Source organism: Thamnophis sirtalis, unplaced genomic scaffold (assembly GCF_051295495.1).
Source record: "Thamnophis sirtalis isolate CommonGarterSnake01/CBP01778 unplaced genomic scaffold, rThaSir2_p1.2 scaffold_8, whole genome shotgun sequence".
Classification (NCBI taxonomy): domain Eukaryota; kingdom Metazoa; phylum Chordata; class Lepidosauria; order Squamata; family Natricidae; genus Thamnophis; species Thamnophis sirtalis.
In genome coordinates this window covers 73,517,131-73,536,644 of record NW_028261388.1, presented here as the reverse complement: position 1 = coordinate 73,536,644, position 19,514 = coordinate 73,517,131, and the positions used below count along the sequence as shown (strand labels likewise).

Here is a 19,514-nt window from a genome sequence, read left to right as displayed (position 1 = left end):
ACAGTTAAGCAGGGTCATCCTCTGGGCAAAAGAAGGAAAGCGGAAGCCCGCCACTGGCTTTCTTTTGTCCGCCTCTATGTCGGACATAGCGGCGGGCAAAAGAAAGCCAGCGGCGGGCTGCCACTTTCTTTCGCCCGCCTGTCAGAACTCAGGCGGGCAAAAAAAAGAAAGCGATTTAGACAGTGGGATGTCGGGGGAGAAGACTGCCTCACCAGCCATAAACCTCACCGCACGTCACTAGCAGTATATAATTAGAAACATGAGAGGATCCGTTATTGTACATCTAAAAATCATATCTTAGAATTCTACATCTGTTTATATTGGAATATTATTAGTCCTTAATTTCATAGGAACTGTATGCATCTCCTGGATCTGTTAGGAAATATTGATTTGTGCAAATTGTATGAGAAGGCACTACACTTTATTAACTTTGCCAACAAAAATAACATCTGGGAGGTAAAGGCTCTGAACGAGGAGACTTTCAAGCAGCCATACCCCTCAATTGGCAGTAGTGATTTCAAGATAGAGATCACAGGACCCATTTTTCCAAAGTGAAATCTTCATTCATGATTGCAGAGACAACTATATATGGATTAATGTTTGTGCTGTGTTTAAGATGAGGAAGAGTGATCTAAAAAAATATAGTAATTATTATTTTCAGGACTTTTCTGTTTTTGAGAAAAAAATGTTTAGAATTAAAAGCCACTCAGAGTCACTTGGTTGAGTTGGGGGGTTATAGAAATTTAATAAATAATTTTTTGAGCCTATGAGTTTCAGTCAGCAGTCCTCAGCACAGAAATTGTGACAATAACTGTATGTGGTGAAGGTATCAGCTATGCTGAAATGGCATCCTTGTTACTGGAGAGATCCTATGTAGAACAACTGCATATTACTTTTTACCAGAACATCTCTCCTATTTGTTGAGGGTGTGCTGATTTTATTTTATTTCTCAAATGTATACTTTCCTCACCAACATCACTCTGAAAACCAATACCACCCATCCTCCACAATCCTACAAACTAATCCAGTAAAAATGATAATGCAATATGGTTTATGTTTTGTTTCTACTTGATAATTGAGCAATTGAGGATATAATTTCATGAATTTTCTGAACTAGCCACACCCCACAAAGTTTTGATGATGCAATATGTTGATGTCGCACAAGGTTGTCTGGGGAAATTGGGAGTCTGGACAACTGTACTACTCTATTTTTCGGAGTATAAGACGCACTTGAGTATAAAACGTAGCAAGGTTTTGAAGAGGAAAATTTTTTAAAAAAAGTTTTTGCACTCTGGAAACCTCATGAAAACGGCCCATTTTTCGCGAAAACGGGACAGGTTTTTTTTTTTTTTCAAAAAAAGGGGGCATGAATAGGCCTTAGGAGACTTGTAGAGTGCTCCTGGGGGGTGCCCCCCCAAATGAGCAAAAAATAGCCTGATTTGCGCAGGTGCTGTATGCGCTGTGCGTGTGCGTGGACACCCCAAAGACTTTAAAGACAGGTAAGGAGGGCAGGTGGGTGGGCCCTCTAAAGCACTGTACCTGAACGGTACCCAGTGCTCCGGGCAGGCTCCGGTACACCCATACCGGGACGTACCGCCTGCAACCCATCACTGGTTGGAGTCCACAAATCTTAAAGTTGCAAAAGTTGAATACCTCTGTGCTAGAGAGATGTATCTCTGAGGTCACCCACCTGAAGGACAGTTTACCTTTTATCTACTTCTAGATGCTCATTTAGCTGCCTTGTAATACAATGCCTACTTACACGAAAAAGAAGAAGCACTGACATTACTGCCAATCTGATTTTCTCTTCTGTATGGTATTCTTACTCCTACCAGCTGATTACCACCCTTAGAAAAAGTAAATCCAATCAGGATAAAGTAATAGATACAATTATTCCATTCAGTAGAGAACCATTATCCTTAGTGATGGGCTATTTTCTCTATTTAAAAAAAACCCACATTTTGTTTTCTAGTTCTTAAGAAGAGTGATATCGTTTTCACAGCATAGTTCTTATCTGCAGGAAATTGTACTTGCAGTAGAATAAAACAATTACACACGCACACGCACACATACACACACACACAAATGTGCTGTGAGGAAACTGCTAGTGTGCCTCAAGAAATGAACTAAATATGAAAGGCTCCTTCAACGGCAAAACTTTCCTCTCTGCTTCAGGGATTCACAAGGCTGGCCTTAATTGTTTAAAATCTGTTTCAACTGGAAGTAGGTAATATATTTTGGCTTTAGGTGTGATTGGATCTCTCAAGCAACCTAACCAAAGTTGCAAGATGATTAGTTTCCTTCAGAGGCAGTGGCCGTTAATGCTGTCACTGACCTTCAGTGACTTCCTTTAAAACAGGAAACATATCTATAGCAGCAGTGCATAGGTTTAGGATCCAGATTTCCAAGTCTGAGCAACCATTAGATTAGAGGACTAAAAAAACAGAGTTCATTTTATCTATATCAATATCTATGTCCATGCATCTATGTCCATACCAGGGGTGGGTTTCTCACCCCGTTCCAACCGGTTCGGTTGGAACGGGGCTGGCGGCGTCCTCATGCACGCGCGCAGTGCACGCATGTGTACTAGCGCCTGTGCGATGCTCCAGCTGCTCCTGGAGGATCGCGCAGGCGCTGTATGCGTTCTGCGCATGCGTGGAAGCGTAGAACTCGTCAAAACCGGGTAAGAAACACGGGCGGGCGGGTGGATCCTTTGGCGTTCTCGGAAGTTCCTTACTTCCGGGTTCGCCGACCAACCGGTTCGCGGGGACTGCCGCGAACCGCCTGAAACCCACCCCTGGTCCATACACACAAATATGCACACCGTGAATTTTAAACACTATACAATTGCATTTTCTTTAAAAACATAATAATTGGAAGAAGTTACTACCAGGTTTATTTAAAGGCCATAAAATCATAAAAAACTAAATGTATAAAGGGATATTTAAAAGATGACTAACAAAAAAAAGAAGGTTTTTTTAAAAAAGAGCCCCTTAAGAAAAGAAATTAACAGGAATCAAAGAAAAAAAAATCTGGTAATAAAAATTCAAATTTCAAAATATTGTTACTATGGTTTTTAAATATTTATTCAAGTATGTATGTTTGTGCATATCTATATGTACACGCACCAGTGGTGGGTTTCAAAAATTGTTCAAACCTATTCTGTGGATGTGGCCTCTTTTGTGGGAGTGGCTTGCCGCCCATGTGACCGGATGGGAGTGGCTTGCCGCCCATGTGACCGAATATGAAGATGCCGACGACACTTGTCAGAACCCCCTTAAATTACCTCACACACAGCACTGGCATGCATAAGAATATGATGTAAATTTGTTTTTTAAAAGGCATCCTTGGTTTGCGTTAAAACAACTTCAACACACGCAATGTTCTGATTGCACCACAAACGCAGTAGTCATCCTTACCTTTCACAGAGGCACTGAGTTTTACAAATATGAGCATGATAGTGTAGAATAATCATATCCAAGGACCAGTGGTGGGTTTCAAAAAAATTTGGAACCTCTTCTGTAGGTGTGGCCTGCTTTCCGGGTCCACTGGTGGAACCTCTTCTAACTGGTTCGGTAGATTTGATGAATCGGTTCTACCGAATAGGTGCGAACTGATAGGAACCCACCTCTGACATGCACGCACGCACGCACACACACACACAATTTAGATAGGAATGGGAATCAACCAGATGAAATCAAGCAAGCCAACTTTCTAGTCTTGTCTGTCCAACAAAACAAAACGATTTCAATAATTCAAAGGCTGGGAGCTGACAGATTTAATTAACTGAAATTTTAGAGTTTGGTACACAAATTTCCTCCTAAAAATACACAATCTCCTTCACAGCAGTCCAAGCATGCTATTTCTTACCTTCTTCATAAACAACAAGTTCCAGATTTTTGAAATGTAATGTAACAACATATTAGCATCTTTATCCACAGCTTCTTCCCATGAACCTGATTCACAACAATCATATTATCTAACCAAATAGCGAGTCCCAGTGGAAATGTTCAAACCAGCTGCCCTAACATTCCTGTGTTAATCCTATACCCAGTATAGAAAATTGATAGTTCTTTTTCTGAACAATCTTTGAGAGATCTGAAAAAAGAATTTGTACTGAACTTGATGAATTTTTTAAATCATATGAATCATACTTTACTTTTCTGGGGGAAAGCCTCAAGCTGTAGAGGATATTCCAAATCTCTATTCTATTTTTTAAAGTCTTTTTTATTTTTTATTTTCAAAACAAACACAACACATAAAACCTTCCCTTTTTTACACGCTGTAGAAAGTGTATCAGTTGGTTACAAAAGACTTTTGTGCATCTCTTCCACAGTCATCAAGCATAATTTATATTAACTCAAGTATTTTAACTCAGATATTTATACATGTTACCACCATCATACCTCCATTTTCATTTGACTATAGTTGTTTAAATGTCCCATCATAAAATATACCAAGATTTAATACATAACCACATACTGGCAATTCATTTACTATTTCTAAAATCCTCCAAAGACACTAAATCCTTATATCCTACTCTAGATAAACATCCATAATATTTAATAACAAAGTTTTCTATCCTTCTTTCCAAATCACTGTTTACAATCTACATCCTATTTCCTTATATTGTACCCATACATATATATATACGTTGGTTCCACCACAAAACTGTGAAGCCCTTATCCACACCGACATAAGTACGGAGGAAATCCACGACGTCCGAAGCGCTAAGAAAAAAACAACCCTACCGCAATAACATAACCGTGGAGGGAAAATCCGCGCCTACCGAAGCACCCTAAACCTAACCCTAACCCTAATCCTAAATCTAAACCTAACCCTAAACCTAACCCTAAACCTAACCCTAAACCTAGGGGCTCGCAAGCGGGGCGGCGATGCGTAGTGGAGGCAGGCCGCCCTCTTCTTCCTCAACAACATCTCACCGGCCCCGGGAGAGCCTCAGCCGCCGCCGCCGCCTCCCCCAGAGAAAGAGGCAGGGCGGGTGGCATCGACAGAGCCCGCGCCCCGCCTGCTGCTGCCGGCCCCGCTCGGGCTCCCCGTGGGCTTCCTGCTGCCCCCCGCTGGACCCTTCCTGTGGGCTGCTGCTGGACAGCCCACTTTGCCCCGTGTCCGCTGCCGCTGTCAGCCCAGGCTACCTTTGGAGGTACAGAGGCGAAGAACGAAGCATGTATCGCCCTTCTGTCGCCGCGCTGTTGTTGCGGCGGTGATGACGTGCGGTGATGATATCGCGGCTTTAGCGACACGGTTTAATCACCGCTATTTTGATGAGTGTGGTTTTGTCGTGCCACGATATACGTTATTATCATTATCCCTCCTTTATTTGACTATATACAGTTGCAAGAAAAAGTATGTGAACCCCTTGGGATTATGTGGAGTTTTGAATGAATTGGTCATAAAATGTGCTCTGAACTTTACCTAAGTCACAACAATAGAAAAACACAGTCTGCTGAACATAATACTACACAAACATTAGATGTTGCCATGGTTTAATTGCACATAACATGTAAACATTCACAGTGCAGGGAGGAAAAAGTATGTGAACCCTTGGACTTAATAACTGGCTGACCCTCCTTTGGCAGCAATAACCTCAACCAAACGTTTCTTGTAGTTGCAGATCAGACCTGCAAAATGATCTGGAGTAATTGCAGACCACTCCTCTTCACAAAACTGTTTCAGTGTAGCAATATTCTTGGGATGTCTGGTGTGAATCGCTCTCTTAAGGTCATGCCACAGCATTTCAATCGGGTTGAGGTCAGGACTCTGACTGGGCCACTCCAGAGGGCATATTCTGTGCTGTTGAAGCCGTTTTTGTGTTGACTTACTTGTATGCTTTGGATCATTGTCCTGTTGCATCACCCATCCCCTGCGGAGGATCAGTTGGCAGACAGATGGTCATACGTTTTCCTGCAAAATGTCTTGATAAACTCTGGAATTCATTTTCCCATCAATGACAACAATCTGTCCAGGCCCTGAGGCAGCAAAGCAGCCCCAAACCATGATGCTCCCTCTGCCATGTTTTACAGTGGGGATGAGGTTTTGATGTTGGTGTGCTGTGCCTTTTTTTCTCCACACATAGTATTGTGTGTTTTTCCCAAACAAGTCACTTTTGGTTTCATCTGTCCACAGTATATTTTGCCAGTAGTGCTGTGGAACATCCAGGTGCTCTTTTGCAAACTTCAAACGTGCTGCAATATTTTTTTTGGGACAGCAATGACTTCCTCCGTGGTGTCCTCCCATGTACTCCATTCTTGTTTAATGTTTTTCTTATTGTAGATGTGTCAACAAAAATGTTAGCATGTGCCAGAGATTTCTATAGGTCTTTAGCTGACACTCTAGGATTCTTCTTTACCTCATGAAGCATTCTGCACTGTGCTCTTGCAGTCATTTTTACAGGACGACCACACCTAGGGAGAGTAGCAAGAGTGCTAAACTTTCTCCATTTGTAGACAGTCTGTCTTACCGTGGACACATGAACATCAAGGCTTTTGGAGATACTTTTGTAACCCATTCCAGCTTCATGCAAGTCAACAATTCTTGATCCTAGGTCTTCTGAGAGCTCTTTTCTGTGAGGCATGGTTCACATCAGACAGTGCTTCTTGAAACCAGTAAACCCACAACAGGTGTGTGTTTGTAAAGGGCAGAACAGCTGTCAACAACACATCCAATATCATCACACTGATTGGAATCAAAGTTGGCTCACTCCTGGCTCCAATTAGCTCTTGGAGACTAGGCTAAGGGCTCACATACGTTTTCCTCCCTGCACTGTGAATGTTTATAAGTTATGTGCAATTAAACCATGGCGACATCTAATGTTTGTGTAGTATTATTTTCAGCAGACTGTGTTTGTCTATTGTTGTGACTTAGATGAAGTTCAGAGCACATTTTATGACCAATCATGCAAAACTCCATGTAATCCCAAGGGGTTCACATACTTTTTCTTGCAACTGTACTGCATCATCATTTTTCCCCCTAGTAATGAAGACTTAACTGAATCTAACTTAATTCTTTTTTTATTATTATTATTAACCTTTATATATAATCCAAAAGGGTTTCTAATCTTCCTTTCATGGGTACCATTCAATATTCATATCCAGTTATTACTTATCATAACACTACACATTGTATACATTATTATCATTATCAAGTATTTATTTAACTATATCTATTATCACTAAATTTCACTAAGTTTAACTAGTTTTAAATTATACTCTTCCATCTATCAACCTGTATCTTTCCAGTAACAAAACAGTGTTATATCTTCTGCCATTTGTGGCATCAGTCCTCTAATCATCTCCTTAATCAACTTTGTATGGACTCCTCTTAGCAACACTTTGCTTATAAAATCTCTCATGTAATTTCGATGCCCTTCTTCTGTTTCCTTAATCAGCTTATCTTTGATTGTCGGTGGTGTTATCAAAACTATTGCTAATAAGATTTTTCCCTTTAAATCCATAAATTATTTTATTTTTTTGTCTTCTGTATCTTCCCATCTGGGGTAGGTTTCCCCTCCATTTAACTCCTCTTTCAGTGTTCCACTCTTTCCATTTTCAGAAACAAACCAATCACCATAAATATCAGCAATTTTAATTTCTTTATATTCATTTTCTTCTTTGGTTTTTTGGATTTTAACTGCCACTTTTTCCATTTGATGAACATCTTCAACTTCTCCGTCATATTTTGCTGTTAGATGCACTAAGTGAGTCAACTTCTTCTCTATCCTCTCACTTGTATTTGATAATTTCTGTATTTCTGAGAATATCTTTTGCAGACTTAAAACTTCTTTCTGGTGTTGAAATTGTGCCATGATTTCCAGCTGACAAACACTGCTGCTCTAGCTTAGAAGATTTTAACAGAATTAAGCATCACAATAACATTTCAGCTTTCTTTAGTTAAAAATCTACTTCAAAGGAACATCTCTGTGTTTTTCTTCTTCTTCTTATCACTCTGTGAGTCCTTGAAGTGCCAAGCCAGGATAATCAGTGAAAAAAGTATTTCGTTTCCAATACACAAACCTCTAGCCTCCGAGTAGCAGTGTTACAATGTTAAAACAGTAAAAATTCCTCACCAGCTGAAAACACTTTCTCTTTCCATATCCTTCCGTTTTGGAGCCGCCCCGACTTCATCAGCCTCAAATCTCTATTCTAATTTTTAATGTATTATCCACATCCATTCCTGTTTAAAAATATTTTTGGTAATAATAGATTGCTGGTTTATATTTGATGGAAGTTTCTCTAATACACTCAGGCTTTCTGATATTTTCAAGGCTCTGCTGGCACATCAGGACCTGGCAACAAAACCCCATGATTTTAACTGGTTCTGTTGCCATGTGACCATTTTAAACAAGTTGTATTCTTTCACTATTTCAGAATTTGCAAAGTATCCTTACCTATTGATTGATTAATACTTATTAATAAATTAATGATCTCAATTTAAACATAGGTACAAAAATTATCAGCCATTTTTAATTAAAATTATTCCAAGGCATCAATTTCTCATGAGAATTAAAATCAATATTTAAATTGCTTTCAAATAAAGCCCAAATATGTCTGATTGTTTTTAGTGTAGGAAAAAAATAAACAAATGTCTACTAGAGTTGAAACCAACAGCTTGCTAGAACCTTCGGGATTTCAAGTTACAACTTTCAAGTTGAGCCCCCAGCAGTAAAAGATCAGTGTCTTATTCATAGACTGTTAAAGTTAGCAAATATACCAAAGGCATTTTTTAAAAATCAGAATAATTAAAACCATTGCTAACATATGTGGTGTTAATAGAAAAATTCTGGGTATTTGTTCCTCCCATATAAATTCAATTATTTTTGAATCTCTTTACTGTCATCTAAAACATGTACAGATTTCTACTAATATGGGACCTCAATGCATACTGATAATATAGGCCATCATCCTAATTAATATTTACAGTATGTTGTTTATTACATTTTAACTCTGTGTGTTTCATGCACCCAATCTGTGGTGATTTGTAAACCAAAACAATGGCTTTTAAAGTAATTTATAAAGCTAGACAGAATCAAAATAGTTGTTATGTTGCAGCAGATGGGTTTCCTGACAAATTTTGGCCAACTTATCCCTTATGGTGTGATCTGCCCTCTTGACCCTCCCACCTGAACTGGACCTTGACGTGGGTTATTAGCAGCACATACCTGACATTGAGAGCAAACAGCAGGTGCCAGGCTAGACAAATTGTTGATATAGACCTCCCTCGGATCAAGGGTCCGTTGGCGCCAGGGAGGTTCCCCCTGACAAGATGAGCTCTGACACCGGGGTGGACGTTCCAGAGGGTCCCAAAAACCACTCAGCTCCTGGCTGGCTCGCCAAAAATGTTGCAGCAGATTGTGGTTAGTAATCTACTTACGAAAGAGCAGGACTTGAGACCACGAAAGTGAGAGAAACAGGTTTATTGGATGAATCGAGTTCAGCGTGTTCACACACCAAAATCTGAACTGCCTGAGCTCTGCCCAGGATCCTACTTTTATGCCGTGTTCCACACGGTACATTCTCAAGTCGTTTCCATACACGAGACAAGCATGACATTTCAAAAGGGGAAGTTCACTTGGACTGTTACAGCAAAGTACATAGGAGAAATATAAACAAGAGAAGTTCCTATTTCATCTTAAGCTGTCAGCAGCTTTTACCTCTGTTCTATCTCTCACCCACGTCTGGCTTCCTGTGCCCCCACTTTACAGGGTCTTGCCACACTGTTCAGCCCTATATGTAATACTTATGAGGAAGTTGGGGAGAAGGTTCACTCCAGCTAAAAGTCAACTTTGAGACTCCAGGGCACTAGAATGAAAAGCCAAACTAATATGAATTTATAAGGTCCATTCTATTAAGACCACCTAACCTGGCCAGCCACTGGTGGGTTTACCTGTGCAACCCCTGCTGCATCATTTATAATCACATAATGGACACTTATGGAGCTGAGTTTTTTTTTTCATGCACTAAATTGAACCAAAAGGTAAAGAAGATTTGAACTAGGATTCTAGAATTCAATAGAACCACTCACTGATAGTAAGAGGTCCTCTCTCCGTGGAGATTCGTACCCTGACCACAGTCCAGGCCTTCCGTACAGCCCTCAAGATCTGGCTAGCCCGTCAGGCCTGGGGATAAATTTTCTTGCCCCTCCCGAATACTGAGTGAATGTTGTGTTTTAGTACTTTTTAGTTATTTCACATTTTCTTTTGTATTTTGTCTTTCACTCCCCTTCCCTTACTATTGTAAGCCGCCCTGAGTCCCCTCAGGGAAAAGGGCGGCCTATAAATGCTAAATAAAATCTAAAAAATCTAAATCTCTCAGTTTGAATAGCAGAATCCAAATCCCCATTGCCCTGCCTCCTTTGACACTTAATGGAATTCAAAGATCATCCATGAAATTATATGTAGCAGTTCTAGTTTAGCACTAAAATTAAGCTGTCAGAATAACTTTAAAAAACCTTCACTCCATTAAAAATTAGTGTATTTCAGCTATCAGGAATCCAGCAGAGCGCCTTCTTGTGATGAGCTTAAATATCTATTGGAAAAACAGAACTTGTAGTGTGTTTAGATAGCATATACAAATCTATACATTAAAAATTGCTAATATTATATTTGAATATTGATAGATATTAAAAAGGTACGGTATAAGTAAACTTTATATAATTATGAACAGTAAATTTACATAATCAAGTTGAATACCTACTGAGCAATTTAGTAAACAGCCAGTTTGATGTGGTGGTTAAAGTCCCATGCTAAAAACTGGAGTCCATGAGTATCTAGTCCTGCTTTAAGCACAAAGCTTAAGTTGTGCAAAGTTGCAAATTGCAGGGAATTTTCCAGGTACAGTAATTGCCAGGAAGCAAGGTTTACTCAAAGGCAAAAATTATAATTTTAAAAAATGGTAAAATACTTATACATTTTTGTTGTAATCTACATGAGTGAGTTCCTGTTCATTTATTTAAAAAAATATTTTTGACATTAGAGAAATGGGAGAGCAGACACACATCTTGAACTCATCCTAGGCTGGATAAGCCAGGAGAATTTTATACGAATAGTTTCAGTTCATGTTCATTAACTCCATTGAAAAGTTATGCAGTTATTAAGCCCCCCTCCCCCCCCCAAAACATGATTGTGCTGACAGCAGTTCCAGCAGTTCAAGTTGTGGTTGTTAAGTGAATCATGTATGGTCATTAAGGATTTTGAGACTTGTCTTGGCTTCGTTATTGACTTTGCTTATCTGAAACTGGCAGTGAAGGTTATAAATGGAAATCATGCTGCCTCACCAGTGGTGGGTTTCAAAAATTTTTTGAACCTACTCTATGGGTGTGGCCTCCTTTGTGGGAGTGGCTTGTCGGCCATGTGACCTGGTGGGAGTGGCTTGCTGGCCATGTGTTTTTTCTCTCTCTCTCTCTCCTTCCTTTTTTCTCTCTGTCCCTTTTTCCTTTTTTTCTTTCATCTCTCACTAACTTTTTCTTTCTTTTTTCTTTTTTTCTCTATTTCTTTCTTCCTTTCTTTCTCTTTCTCTTTCTCTCTCTGTGTAAGTCTGTCTGTCTGTCTGTGTGTGTGTGTGTGTGTGTGTGTGTGTGAGTCAGTGGTGGGTTTCAAAATCTTCTGCTTTCTGGTGGAACCTCTTCTAACTGGTTCGGTAGATTTGACGAACCGGTTCTACCGAATTGGTGCGAACTGGTAGGAACCCACCTCTGTGCCTCACGACACTGCACTTCTTGTCATTGTACTCTGGTTGCTAAGGAGACCAAAATCAAATCATGTGACTGTAGACATGCTGTGATGGCGCCAACTTTGAGGTTTGGCCACAAGGCTCCTTGTTCAGCATTATTGTAACTTTGAACGGTTGCTGAATTATTGGCTGCTAAGCGAGAGCTACATATATTTGGTTCTTCAGCTCAGTCCAATGGACTGAGGCTACGTATAATACACTATAAATATGTAGCATCTTTGTTCAACAAGCTGTAGCAGTTCCCAGTAGATTTCTGGATGTAATTTAATATGCTGGTTATTACTTATAAAGTCTCACATGACAAAGGGTTAGATTATTTGTGGCTCTGCCTGTTCCCATCTCTGCTCACCACACTAGAATTGGTGGGTTGGCATGCCGCAGGTCCTATTAGTCAGTTTTATCTTGTGAGGGGACCTAAGGGTCATATCTTCCTTGTCACTGTCCCCATGGAAGAGCATTGTCACAGAGAACCAGATGGCCCTGACCCTGTTCATCTTTCATAAAGTATTAAAGATCTGGATGTTCTCACAGGTATTTGTGCTGGAAGGTTAACCAAGCCTTTATCTGTCTGTTTTATTTTAATGATTGGAAGGAGTTGTTGTTGTTTTTTACTCTGAGCATTCATGACTGCATGGTTTTGAATATTGATTTTGTCACTGTACTTTTAGTTTTCTATATTATCTAGAGTCACCTTGGTGAGATAGGTGGCTGTTCTGTCCCCCCTTCTCGGCTTGTTAACAAATGGCAAGCAGACAAACTTAAAAGAAACTTTCTTTATCAGTTCTCGGCTCAGACTCGCTTCGAGCCCAAAAATAACATAAATACAGTCTCTGACCAGATAATGGAATGAAAACAAATCTTTCTTACGGCAACACAAGTTGAACAAAACAAAAGCAAAACACTTCTTCCAAAGTCTCTAAGAATCAGGGTTACAGAAATCAAAGCACTTCTCCAAGTGTATCTTCTTGAATCAGGGTTACAGGAAACAAAGCGCTTTTCCAAGTGTATCTTACATAAACCACCACTGATGATCCATCAATGTTGCCCGAACCAAGGAACGAACGTTGACTCCTGCAACCAGGGCGTGGCACTATCCGTTCTTTTATCACCAAAACCCCACTAACGAGCCCCAGCTGCATCGTTGACCTTGCATCCTGAAAAGATTCACAGAAGACATCTGCTGAGTCACAACAGGTGGCTATATAAATTGTTTCAATAAATAAACAAAATAATAAATTAAAAATTCTGACTGATCAGCTGTTTCAATAATAGTAGACTGGAGTTAGTTTTTCTTTCCTGCAAAATAGCTGACCAGAAGAACTGGTTCCCCATAGAGACCTAAGACAGTTGTCTGTCTGGCTTCTCATGACATCTTAAAAGGATCCCTCAGTATCATGCCTGCATATAAGCACTCTAAAGGCAAGCTGTTTTCTCTGTAATTCTACTGGAGAACCACAAAACATTAAAAGAGAATTAATAAACAACAATGTCTAACCTAGAAAAAAGTATCCATAAAAGCAATTTTGGAATTAGGTAGGAAGTGTATAAAAGTGTTTCTGGAGCAGGAGATGAAAAAGAGATTCTTATTCCATTTGTCTGAATAGCATGTTTTCCTGTGCGCTGTTCGGAGAGTCCAAGCATGGATTAAATATAGCCAATCTGTTCCACGCCTTCATTGAAAAAAAGTAGAGACTGATCAGCACCAGAGGCGTGGTTAAAGTTTCAATTCAGTCCTGGGCAGATTGGCTGTATTTAACCCATGCTTGGACTCTCCTCTCTGAAGGACCCTTCAGATAAGCCAATGGTCATTCCTTGGTATTTGTGACTTGTGGAGTTAGACTTTCTTACTACACATCTAATTGAGGATGAGAACAAATCACACTGTCTTTCCGTAAAAGTCAATATGAAAACAAAATGGCATTAAAGCAACAGTCATTTTGGGTAGCAAACAAATGAAAGGGCTTTGAAGGTTGGAGGGAAATAAATGTTCAGTTTCATGCCAAGTGCAATCCTACCATAGAGTCAATTAATTCAGAGATGTACAGAAGAAAGTTATAGCTTGGAGCACTTTGTGCTGAAATATATCTGTGTTTCAAAGATATGTGATATTGAGGCTAATCAAGACAGAGTAAAGCACTACTTTCCAAAGAAGTTAAATTTTCTTTTATCTAATTTAGCAGGAGCTCACTTTTTAAAAAAGACTGCGAATCTGATTTCCCTTAAACACCGCAGTAAACTATTCAATTTTTTGTGCATTTGTCTCTTTCCAGACAAAGTGATAAAAAAGACAATTTGCCAAAGCAAAACCAATAAATTTTGTTAAATGGCCTTGATTTTTTATTTAAGAACTTTATAAGGGGAAAACATTGTGTGCTTAACTTCATTTTTCTATTAAACGAGAAACTGTGTACCAGCTATGTTCTCAATCTCCGAGACAGTCTTGTTCTTAATATCAACATAATATGAAAATAACACAGCAAGCCGGTAGTTTGCGTGAAGTTTTCCATATGTTGTTATCATTGTGCTTACTATTGAAAGTTCAAGTCAATGAGCAAACAAAGGTCTCAAAAAGTTCATGTTTTAATTTTGAGTGGTTTTTAAAAAGGAAATTCATAGTCATCCTTCCGTTTTTAAAAGGCCTGGTTTTAATCATCACTAAATCTGCTACCTGCAATTCATTATCATGTGAAGGAAAATACAGGGCGGGGCATAACCTTTTCCTAGGGGGTCACAGCAAGATCGACAGCAGTTTACAACTTCCGCGACACCTCATTTTAAAGCCCATAAAAAACTGAATTGAATGAGCTATTAAATGTTAAATTTGCTTTAAGAATGGCTGGAAAATTCGATTCGGAAGAACAAAGGATCATTGACAGAATAAAATGCATTGCCTTTCAAGAGGCTCGCGATGCTGGAGCGACGTTTATCAATCGAAAATGGATTGCAAACAAATTGAAACGTCATCCGGATTGGGTTACTGATAATTGGAACAAAACAGGTGTATGAATTATTTGTGTTGTTATTACAAGTGTTGCTGTGACCCCCTAGGAAAAGGTTATGCCCCGCCCTGTATATTCGGGAATCCTTCACTCACAACATTCACTTTTTTAGATTGAGTAATTTAAGTGTTTCTGAACCAACTGGTCTGGGCATAACATAATGTTCACTCAATATATATGACAGGGGACCAGGGGTGGGTTTCTCGCCCCGTTCCAACCGGTTCGGTTGGAATGGGGCCAGCGGCGTCCTCGTGCTCGATCGCGCAGGCGCTGTATGCGTCCTGCGCATGCGTGGAAGCGCAGAACTCATCAAAACCGGGTAAGGACCGCGGGCAGGCGGGCATGCCCTTCGCCGTTCCCGGAAGTTACTTCCGGGTTCGGTGACCAACCAGTTTGCAGGGACCGCCGCGAACCGGTTGAAACCCACCCCTGCAGGGGACATACTTGTACCTACTCCCACACAAATGCGCACTATTTGTGACAGATTTTTCCCCCAAAATAATTTTCTCTAAATTGGCAGAGTAATGTTAGCTAGTATAGAGAGAGTAAGATAGCTAACCTTAACAGAAAAATGCAAGAACCTAAGCAAGAGGCCTGAAACATTGTTTAGACCTTGGGAAGTATGATAACATTCAGAAGTAGCTCGTGTAAACACCTCCTTGATTCATATAAGGGGGGTAATAACATAATCAGACTTGAAAAATTGTACTAAAGCTAATCTCAATAAAGTACAGCTTTTAGTCACCCTGTGTTGATTTTGTGCTTTAGTGTACCTATGAGGCTGTCATTAGCTGAGAACATAATAATAGAAGACAGATTATTGTTGTTCTTTTCTAAACTTCCAAGTTTAGGCGGGGGGAGGGAATCTTCTTAAATTCAAGTTCATTTTCCTTTCATCATTAAATCCAACATGTTTATATCATAATCCAACATATTTGCATCAGAATCAAGCATAAAATATTCTAGGGCCCAAACTAATTTTGTGCTGACCTGTTGATGTTCAACAGGCCTGAAGAAGGAACAGTCCTCTTTGAGGTCATTTCTATTTTCCTTTTAAATTCCCAGTGATCTAAAACACATACTGTTATGTTGGCTTCATCATGTCTTGAAACAAAGTAAGATGGAGTTATCCAGAAGGACATACTTCCAAAGGCAACCATTGTCTTTATTGTTGGTAGTTAAAAATCAATAAAAAACAAAAAATGAGTTGAATTAACTACTATAGGATTGTCCCCAATTACAGTATTTTTCGGAGTATAAGATGCACCGGAGTATAAGACACGCCAAGATTTTGAAGAGGCAACTTTTTTAAAAAAAAGTTTTTGCACTCTGGAAACCTCCCAAAAATGGCCTGTTTTTTGTGAAAACAGGCCTGTTTTTTGTTAAAAAAGAAGGGGCCATGCATAGCCTTTAGGAGGCTTGGGGGGAGCAAAAACAAGCAAAAAATGACCAATATTTTGCTCATTTTTCTCCTCCCCAGCCCCCAGGAGCACTCTGGAAGCCTCCTAAAGGCTATGCATGGCCATTTTTGCAAAGGGGGTGGGGTTTCGGGAGGCCAAAAATCAGTGTATAAGACGCACCCAGATTTTCACCCTCTTTTTTGAGGGGAAAAGGGTGCGTTTTATATTCCAAAAAATATGGTATATACTTTCACTAATTAGAGGACATAATTGCTATTCACTAATTTCATATTATGGAATATTAAGGTGCTGTATATTTAACATGCAGAAGTGCTTCTTTTATGTCCATAGACTTAGTTTCAAGGGCTAGTTTCACACATTAATATAAAAAAGAAATAAACAAGTATATACACATCTGTTCATTGTGAAGAAATTGTCTTGTGTGACCATCTCTCATTCATATAGCCACAGCCACAGCCACAGCCACACACACACTAACAGAAGGGCGATATATATATATATATATATATATATATATATATATATATGTGTGTGTGTGTGTGTGTGTGTGTGTGTGTGTGTGTGTGTGTGTGTGTGTGTGTGTGTGTGTGTGTGTGATACATATATATATATATATGATACATATATATATGATACATACATACATACATACATACATACATACATACATACACATATATATATATATATATATATATATATATATATATATATATATATATATATATATATATATATATATATATATATATATATATATATATATATATATATATATATATATATATATATATATATATAATAAGGAGGAGAACCCTGTGGCTTAGTGATTAACACATCTGCCTAAGATTTAATAGAGCACAGGTTCTAATCCCAGTAAGGGTATGGCTAGCTGATGAGAGCTAAGTAGCTTGAAATAGATCTATACTAGTCTCCCTTTATTTATTTATCAGCACAAATAAAAATAAAAAACTATATATATATATATATATATATATAAAGGGAGACTAGTATAGATCTATTTCAAGCTATTTAGCTCTCATCAGCTAGCCATACCCTTACTGGGATTCGAACCTATGCTGAGAGCTAAATAGCTTGAAATAGATCTATACTAGTCTCCCTTTATTTATTTATCAGCACAAATAAAAAAAAACACAAAAATAGCAAAGGCAACAGTAAAAATATTGGGTTTCTGTCATGATGGACTCTTGTGACGAGCCGATTGACAATATATATATGTATGTATGTATGTATGTATGTATGTATGTACTCAAAAGTAATCTGTAACAAATATTAACTAATTTTTTCTTAGCTTTTAATGCAAAAACCTCCCAAATCAATTTCTTGTTTAGTCTTCTTTCTCAGTCCTCCCTGTGTACCACAAGAGTTCCTTTTAGTCTCTGCTCATTATCCTAATTTAAAATGGATATGAGTGGTTTGTTCGGCAAAATTGTTTTTTTTTCCTTGAGCAAACATCAACATGCATGTTGAGTTAAATGAGCAGCAGTTCAGTTCATGCTGTGTGTAGATATGTGCCTAAATGTATTATTTATCTTGCCTCAATCTAGAATTGTGGGAGTGCCAAATTAACCAGACCAGAGGAGGCAACTGTTAAGAGATGGTGGGAAAAACACAGCCACTCTCTTGTCTTCTAACTGGAGTGTTTATATTGGCCCACCTCTCAGAGTGCAGCATACTTTGGAGTGCAGATTTCTCATTCATTAGCTTCAAGCTTGGGATGCTTCTGGATAGGTAGTTCCTTGTGCTACAAACTAGAAAGCATCTTTTAAGCTTTGTCAAATCAGAGTTGGGGATGACGCGGGGTAGGGAAAGAACAAGGAAGAATAACAAATTGAGATTGATCTTTTTTTTACGAACAATGCACAGCAGCAAAATCTTCTCTGTACCTTCTGCCCAATGCAAATTATAGGCAGAGAACCACATAGTAAAACCATTTCTCACTATCTGATTAGAGGTGCATATTTGTAGGAGAATACTCATGCATTGAAGAATAATCACATCCCCAGGGAAAATCTAATTCTTTCTCCATGCTCTTGGGACAGGAATGAATAAAAGTCTCCATTGATTGAGTGATAATATTTTTAGTTCTGATTGCCATTTTATTGCTTTAGTTGGTTTTTTTTAAAAACAATGTGTTGTTTTCCTTTATGTTTTGCATTTGTAATTTATGATTTGTTTTAATGTCACCCAGAATCATGTTTGACTTGTGCAGCCATATAAATCCTACCAATCAGTCAAAAAATGTCTGGGAGAAAAGTATTTTCTCTGAAGTATTTGTCTACTATCTCTCCTCTAGCTTTAAAATATAGTCAGAGGGTACAGGCATGTTTCCTCTTTAAAAAAAAAGCTATCCATGTTGTTATGCCTGTATTATCAGTTCTGGTTATTATTCTGGTCAGCATTTAAAATGTCCTGAACAGGCTTTTGCCTTATCCAAAGTTTCAGGAGAATGTAGTGAAAATAAACTGATTCCCTAAAGGCAATGGAATGGACTCCACTCCAGTGAATAAAATGGCAGGGTGAATATGTCTGTAATTGTGGCTGGCTGGCTGGCTATCATATTTTACTGCTTTTTCCCTCCTAATTGAAATGTAGCACCCCAAATACTAAATTTAAAATTTGCCGTGTGAGAGGAAAGGAAGACCTACACCTACATTATTGTAAAGAATTGGTGTGGGGAACATTAAAATGTGATGGCGCAGTGGTTAGGGTGCAGTACTGCAGGCCACTGTTATCTGCAGTTCAGCAGTTCTAATCTCACCGGCTCAAGGTTGACTCAGCCTTCCATCCTTCCGAGGTGGGTGAAATGAGGACCCAGACTGTGGGGGGCGATATGCTGACTCTGTAAACCGCTTAGAGAGGGCTGAAAGCCCTATGAAGCGGTATATAAGTCTAACTGCTATTGCTATTATCCCGGCTAAAATATTCAAATCTGCTACAGCATTTTAAGATTGCAAAATTTCATTACTGGCAGGAGGCAGACTAACAAGCCCCTCTTATTCTTAGATGTACAAAGATGTCTGTTTTGGCTACAGAATTTAAAACTTAGAACCTCAAAAGAGGCAGAGGAAATCTTAAGAATATTTACCCAGAAAAAGGTCCTGTTATATCGAATGGATGCTACTCCTAAATAAGTTTAGATAAGTTCCCACCCTAAAGCTTCAACGAAATGTCATGCTGCTTTGGATCGTCCACCTCATCAAATGACTCACACGGAAATGTTTTCGAAGCTAAATTTCAGAATGAGTAGCTAAGTGATTTACCAGATAAAGTGGGGTTGGGGGGAGGGGGGGCTTTGAATTGCAATTCCAACAGATGACTAGCAT

General features: G+C 39.0%; 1 protein-coding gene and 1 long non-coding RNA gene across 3 annotated transcripts in view; one reads left to right on the top strand and one right to left on the bottom strand.

Annotated features, from left to right (window-relative positions):
* ADCY2 (adenylate cyclase 2) overlaps nt 1–19,514 on the top strand; it is a 168,069-nt gene that overhangs the window by 51,063 nt on the left and 97,492 nt on the right. The gene's annotated exons all lie outside the window — the stretch shown is intronic.
* The window catches only part of LOC148044493 (uncharacterized), a 1,189,713-nt gene that overhangs the window by 1,074,429 nt on the left and 95,770 nt on the right, over nt 1–19,514 (bottom strand). The window lies entirely within an intron of this gene.